The sequence below is a fragment of the Lissotriton helveticus genome, chromosome 3_1, assembly GCF_964261635.1.
Source record: "Lissotriton helveticus chromosome 3_1, aLisHel1.1, whole genome shotgun sequence".
NCBI lineage: Eukaryota > Metazoa > Chordata > Amphibia > Caudata > Salamandridae > Lissotriton > Lissotriton helveticus.
In genome coordinates this window covers 447,160,336-447,167,178 of record NC_136061.1, presented here as the reverse complement: position 1 = coordinate 447,167,178, position 6,843 = coordinate 447,160,336, and the positions used below count along the sequence as shown (strand labels likewise).

General features: G+C 48.6%; 1 protein-coding gene across 7 annotated transcripts in view; it reads left to right on the top strand.

Moving 5' to 3' along the window:
* The window catches only part of METTL21A (methyltransferase 21A, HSPA lysine), a 177,403-nt gene that overhangs the window by 91,323 nt on the left and 79,237 nt on the right, over positions 1-6,843 (top strand). The window contains exon 1 of one of the 7 annotated variants that reach the window (XM_078680320.1): positions 4,254-4,316. The exons of 5 other annotated variants lie outside the window; for them this stretch is intronic. The gene's annotated coding sequence lies outside the window, so the exon portion shown is untranslated. Of the gene's footprint in view, positions 1-4,253; positions 4,317-5,385; positions 5,405-6,843 lie in introns of those variants that run through there. One more of the 7 variants, XM_078680322.1, reaches the window with a different exon arrangement.

Here is a 6,843-nt window from a genome sequence, read left to right as displayed (position 1 = left end):
ACCTCCTGACTGTGTCCTCCACGATTCGATCTGTGCCCGGGAACTACACCTTGGAACGCAGCCGCGCCTTGGTTTTCTCGATTCCTTGGTGCCCTTGGTGGACCAGCTCAATCATGCGTTCTTGGAGGGCCGCGGGCACTACTAGCTGGGTGCCTCTCAGGATTACCCCGTTTCCTGCCGCACACAGTTCCCCTCAATCTCCACAGGCGCTCCCAGTACGCTTTCTCCTCAGTCATTCTCCGCTCATTCCCACTCAGGAACCACTTCCATTGCTTGTCTTGCAGGGTACGGCTCACCTCCTGTAAGCACTCATCCTACACCGATGCTTTCCGGATGTCGTCAAGCAATAGTGCTTAGGGGCGAGCCTCGTCCAGTAGTTGATTCACCTACATCTCAGCACCTTCATCCACCTCAGGCTCTTGCATCCCCTTAGGAGCTAGTGGATGTCTTGAAAGATAGTCGGTAGGATTACTCGCCCCTGGATGGTACACGACCTCAAACTGATACTGCTGGATCTGGACGGCCCACCTTTCAATTCTTGGCAGTCCACTTTGCGCTGTACCCGCAAAAAGGGGCCCCAATGGCTTATGATCAGTTATTACTGTGAAACTGTGCCCACACAGGTAGATGTGAAAATGCTGACAAGCCCACCGAATAGCTAGCGCCCCTCTCAGTTTGGGCATACCGGGTCTCCACAGCCGTAAGTGATCGGCTGGCATAGGTGATGGCACCCATTCCTCCTGGTCCGATCGCTGCAGGAGTACGGCCCCTAGCCCCACTGGACAAGCATCCACAATCAGTTCTGTAGCCGCTCCTGGCCAAAAGTACACCACCGTAGCGCCGGTGAGAAGTCCCCTTTTCACATCTGCAAAGGCTTGGGCCTCTTTTTCCATCCTCCGCCGTGCGGTATCCTTTTTTGTCAACTGTCACAATGTTCCGAGAGAGTGGCCAGTCGTGGAATGAGTCAGCCACAGTAGTTGGCCATACCCAGAAAGATTCTTACTTCAGACAGCGTCTGGGGGAAGGCCGCCATCCTGATGGCTCCCCCTTGGTTGGATCCACCTGCAACCCTTTCGCCGAGAATCGGTATCCGAAGAACTTCACTTCGCTGGCATAAAATTCACACTTCGTTTGATGCAGTGTTAGGCAATGTTCCACCAGCCTCCTCAGTGTGGCTCTCAACCTCAGTTGGTGCTCTTCCAGGGACTTTGAAAAGATGAGGATGTCGTCACTCACGTTGATGACAGTGTCTCTCTCACGGCCTCCTGGAACACCTCGGCTGCCGAGGACACTCTGAACCTCAGACTCTGGAATCGGCGCAGCCCTACATGGGTGGAAAAAGTTGTAATATACGGACTCTCTTCCACCAACATCAGTTGATGGTATCCCGAATTTAAGTCTACTTTCAAGACCCCTCGCGCCCCATTCAGGTCAGTCAGAATTTCGTCAATCGTGGGCGTAATGTGTCTCTCACGGCAAATGGCTTTATTCGGCAGCCGCAAGTCCACGCACAGCCGGATGGCCCCTGGCTGCTTTGGCTTGGGGTCTATCACCAGTGGCGATACCCACGGGGTAGGGCCTGACACCTTCACAATGACTCCTTCCTGTTCTAATCGGTCCAGTTCGGCTTCCACCAGAGTTCTGAGGTAGAATGGAACTCTCCTATGACCAAGTGCAACAGGCTGGACGACTCATCGAAGTGTAGTTGGACCTCCACTCCTTTCAGGCATCCTAGCCCTTTGAACAGTTCAGGAAATTCCTCCAATATTTGGTCCACCTGAGACTGGTGGATATGCTTGGCAAATGTCACTAACCCTAGATCTTCGGCCGTATGACAGCTTAACAATGACCCCGCCCGGTCACAGGTGATGTAGAACCGGGTGGCCGTGACTCTGTCCTTGTACCTCACCTCTGTGTCGACTACTCCTTGCAGTGGTATCGGAATATCCCCTTCATAGGTTAATATACTGCCCGCCGTCAGCATAAGTCGGGGTCTTGGCTTGAGCCTCTTGAACTGCTCAGCATCCAGAATGTTGACTGAGGCCCCAGTGTCTATTAGCTCCCTTACACACGTGTCCCCAATCTACTCTTGGCACGTAGGAGGTGGTCGTTTGGTGACGTTTACCCCTCGCATATGGGATATCACGAAGATGTACTCGTTGTCGTCATCCATCGTCGACGGCTGCTGCCCCCTGCTGTCCACTTCTTCCTCTTCCAGTACTTTCTTGGTGGACTTCGTGGACCCAACTTCCTGAGGCCTGCTGCTGCTCTGCGTCTTACCACTTTGACACACTTTCGCAAAGTGTCCATACTTGTTGCATTTCACGCACTGTCTCCCCTGTGCGGGGCACACCCTCAGAGCATACGCTCCTTTCTTCTGGCTTGGCCCCTCCATTAGCCCCTCGACCTTGTGACTTCTTCAATGCCTCAATCCGTTCTTCCTTGATCGGATTAGGAAACCCAGCCTGACTCCCGGTGGGTTTCTTTTGCAAGCGCCATCTCCATTTCGCCTGTGCACGCATCCCCCAGCTCATGTGTCCTTCCCAGGATGAGTATTTCCAGTAGCGTAATCCCTGGTTGGCGGAGAATAAGCTTGCGCAGTTCCGATGACTTGCACCCGGCTATTAGCTGGGCTCGGGTCTCGAACGACCGACCAACCACAGTGCAAGTGCTGGCCAACTTTCTCAATCTAGCATAATACATGTCAATTGACTCCTCCCCTCGCTGTTTGGCCTGGCGTAATTTGAAGTGTTCATAGTCTGGATTCACTTGGGGTCAAAGTAACGGTTGAGGGCCTGCACTGCCTTGTCATAGTCCCCACAACCTCCAGTGTCTGGCAGGTCTTGAAACAGCTCATACAGTTCGTCACCACTCATAAGCAGCATCAGCGATCTCTTCACCATCGCATCTGTTTCTCGAGTGGCCACAAAGTAATTTTCCAGCTGCCCCAGCCACTTCTTCCAGGGTGGGGCAGCCGTCGCAGGGTCTGCCAGCTGGCTGAACTCCGGGAGGGTCTTCCCGGCTGCGCGGCTTGGCTGCCCTCCGAATGCTCCCGCCGCCGCTGTTCTCTCCGGTGAATCTGGCATAGCCGCCCCACTTCACACCTCTCAGCTTTTCCATGCTCCAGCCACGTGGTTGCTCACGGGGTTATATCCCGCCTCGTCACCAATGTAGTACCCCCGACTCTTTAGAGGGGTAGGTGTGGGGGCCCTGTGCGCGCATGCAACACGCCGCGGCAATGCAAGGCTATAGCAGCCTTTAGACTCAGTCGGAGCACTCCAGAGAACAACCGCACAGATACTCTATCCATACCGCCAGCCACGTGCGCTGACGTCCCCATTTATACTCCCTGGTCTGCGCCCGGCCCAGGGATGTGCATGCAAACAATAAAATGTAGCGGCCGAGTGGCTCACCACACTAACTGGTAGGGCTGAATTACACATCATGAGACATTGTATCTCCCATATTTTAATACAGGGAGCATGATCTGACAAGCCTGAATAAGGTATCAGGATACCCATCTGTGTTTGCAGACAGGAAAGACAATTTGAGAAGGTGAAATGTAAGTGGCCTAAATATTGTCTACAAAAATATCACCCACTAGCGTTAATTTGCACCGACTGGAGTGATAATTTGCGGGTGATTTACAACTGGGCGTAGTTCGGACGGCCCCTGGCTGTCCTCCGCACACATCCACCGTGACGTCAGACGGCCGACGCAAGCAAAGGGTTAAAGGACAGATGTGCATTGCACTGGTCGCAAAATACTGCATTTTGCGACCAGTGTGGTAATTTGTGAACTGACCTAAGTAGCCATGGGTCGGTTCGCAAATCGACCTTCCTCATAAATATTAATAAAGTATGTGAAAAATTGCGAACCACTAGGAATTGAACCCATCACTGGGATGGTGGCTTGCTAAGGTCGACAGACCACTATGTCTGTGATTGCCCTTTAAAGTAAGATTTTTTTTAACGAAACCCTTTATCGGTAGAAGAAAAGTAGAAGCATTAAAACAAGTATAATTTTCATTTTTAAGGAGTTGGCAGTGGTCTAGTAAACAAGTCCATTTACTAATCAAATAACTAAGTCGACTGGCTTTATCAACCCTTGATTGTAATTTGTGTCCTGACAATCAAATATGTTCAGGATGTGAAAAATAATTCTGATTCTGCTTACCATAAACGTGTTGTCTTGCTGGGCTTAAGCCATCCTGCGGTCCCTTTAAGACTGCAGGGGGCGGTGCTAAGGGGTCTACTGTAATTCAGTTAACACGAGGAGGAAGCAACGCGGATGTGGAAAGCCGTGGGACCTAGAGGGTGAGTACATTTCTTGCAAGTTTGAGTTTAGACCGGAGTGGGGTTCTACACGCAACAGGACAATGTCTCCATGCCATGCAGACCGCAAAGCTTTTGTTTTCCTTCTCCGATTTGGCAGCAGCGCAGATCCAAGCAAACCCATTTACTAGGGAGCTTCTGCGCCCTCATCTCTGCCCTGGAGACGCGCGCGGCAGCCTCCTAGACAGTATTTCACTGCTAGTCCAGCATGTCCCGAGAGCCAGGTTACTTTAAACCCTCTATGCCCCCTTCCCGTAGATCGATTACACCCTCCCCGGCATGGCCTCTCGTAGCTCTGACGAGCATGTCTCTCAAGTTATTCAACGTGTCTCTCCTGTAGACTCACAGCGCTGTATCTCCAATGTGTCCCGCCTCTTGTCATAGCAGTGAACGCACCCTGGGATTGCCACCTTTCTCAAAGCAAAATGCACTCATTTTTTCGTGGTTTTAGATTCGGAAAGACCAGGCAGGGGGCGCTTACTTGAATCAGGTTTTGAAGAAAATCCTATGTGGTCCCGTTTATCCTGACAAATTGGCCCCTATTTCGTATAATCCTCAGTAACAGTTTACACAGCTTTAAAATATATTTTATGTGATTTCTCTTTGTATTTTCTTATTTAATGCAAATACAAACATTTAAAAATTACTATTTAAATGAGGAGAAAATATAATCATTTGCTGATTTTTGCAATATTTCCTACCCAGACAGGAAGCCAACATTAAAAACAAGATTTCTCCTGTATCTCACCCCGCATCCCGTCCATCAGGTGTAATATAGATTTAAGATTAAGGCTTGACTCTTAAAAATCATTGTTTTCAGGCGTGTTAATGTAATTGGCCCAATTAAACTGGATGCAGATTTGCTAACTGAAAGCACATGAATGACAGCAAGTAGAAGTACACTATTGTATAGCCCTTTCCCTAACTAGGCCACAAAGTGCTTTCTGAGTCTCCGAATAAGTGCCTGCCTGCTCAGTTTATTACGTGGGGTTGGAAGAGTGCTGGTTTGAGGTACTCCATAGCCTTCCCTTCCTACTGACGAAGCACCAGAGTGCTCTCCAACAGGTCAAGTACGTAGTTATGCAATCTTCCAATGTTTGGATGAATGAAAGGTGTTAGTTGCTGTGTTCTCTCATTGTTGAGTTTAGCGTTCTTGAGAGTGTGCTCCAGGTGTGCTGCAATGGTGTGTGGACACATCTTACACATCAAGTTGAATGCAAAATGAGTGGAAGGGATTCTTTAATGTCTAGGTCTTACAATTCAATATAACTTTTAGGCTAGGACAGAAATTTTAGACATTGAGAGCATCCGAGACTTTATTGCAAATCAAAATTGAAAGTGATTTTAGATGATCATTACTTTCTTTGGAATCGTATACCTAGGTATAATAGGGGTCTAACCTCTGGCGGTAGAAGCAGAACACTGTGTCAAGACCACACATAGGTGAAAGAAGCTCAAATACTTGAAGGCACTGTTAAGGCACCTACAAAAACACTCAATAGAGTTATCCCAAGAGTGATAGGTCCGTGAAGCTTTGGATGCACTGTTAAACCACCAGTAAAGTGCTCTATGGAGTCTACCCTGTAGCAATAGAAGCCCAAAACCTTGAGGTCCCTTTTCTATATATCTATGTATGTAGAAGGTATTTCTATAATGTGAAACTAGCCAAAAGACAGCAGAGCACTGTACCTGGTCAAAGCAAGCATAAATCCAACAAGAGAATTGGAAGCTGGGTTGTGGATGGTTTTGTGAATTATGGAATAGTGTTTCCCAAAAAGGTGTGTCTTCAATTATTTCTTAAATTGCAGCACAGTTGTGGCCGCCCTGATGGATTCAGTAATGTTGTTCCAAGTCCTGGGTGCATTGATGAAAAATCTGTCTTGCTTTTTTTTAATGTATAGTCTGCAGTCTGATGGTGTCCTGACTACGGTTGTGCTGAGATCCACCAGAGATTATTAGTTTATTTTCAAGATAAGCGTGAATGCTGTATCCTGTTTATTGTCCTTAGTAAATATTAGGAATTCTGTCTTGATGGGTTTGAGCTTCAGGTAGGTACATCATCCAATCTGGATGATGTGCAAGCAGTGTTTGAGTTAGAAGGCGAGGAGACTTTCAGGTAAAGCTGTGTATTATCAGCATATTAGTGAATCTTGATTCTATTATGTGTGTTTAGAGCACAAGCAGCTCCAGTTATAGGTTGAAGGTGACAGGAGACAGCTCTGGGAAACTCCACAAGTGATGGCGATCTTTTGTGATCTGGACAGCAGAAGTTTTGAGGATAACTAGAGAAGGATATTGCTGGTGAATCACAATGTAGACTCCAGGGTGTGTGTGAGGGTAGGGTGGTCGACTCTCATCAAAGACCCCTGAGAGGTCCTGCAATATCAGGAGGCAGGGGGTCATCTTCATATGTGGTCGAGAGGGCGTCTTCTACGATTTGTAAGGTAGCAGTCTCTGTGCTGCGGTATGATCTGAAGTCTGACTGGCAGTCGTGCAAGAAATGGTTATT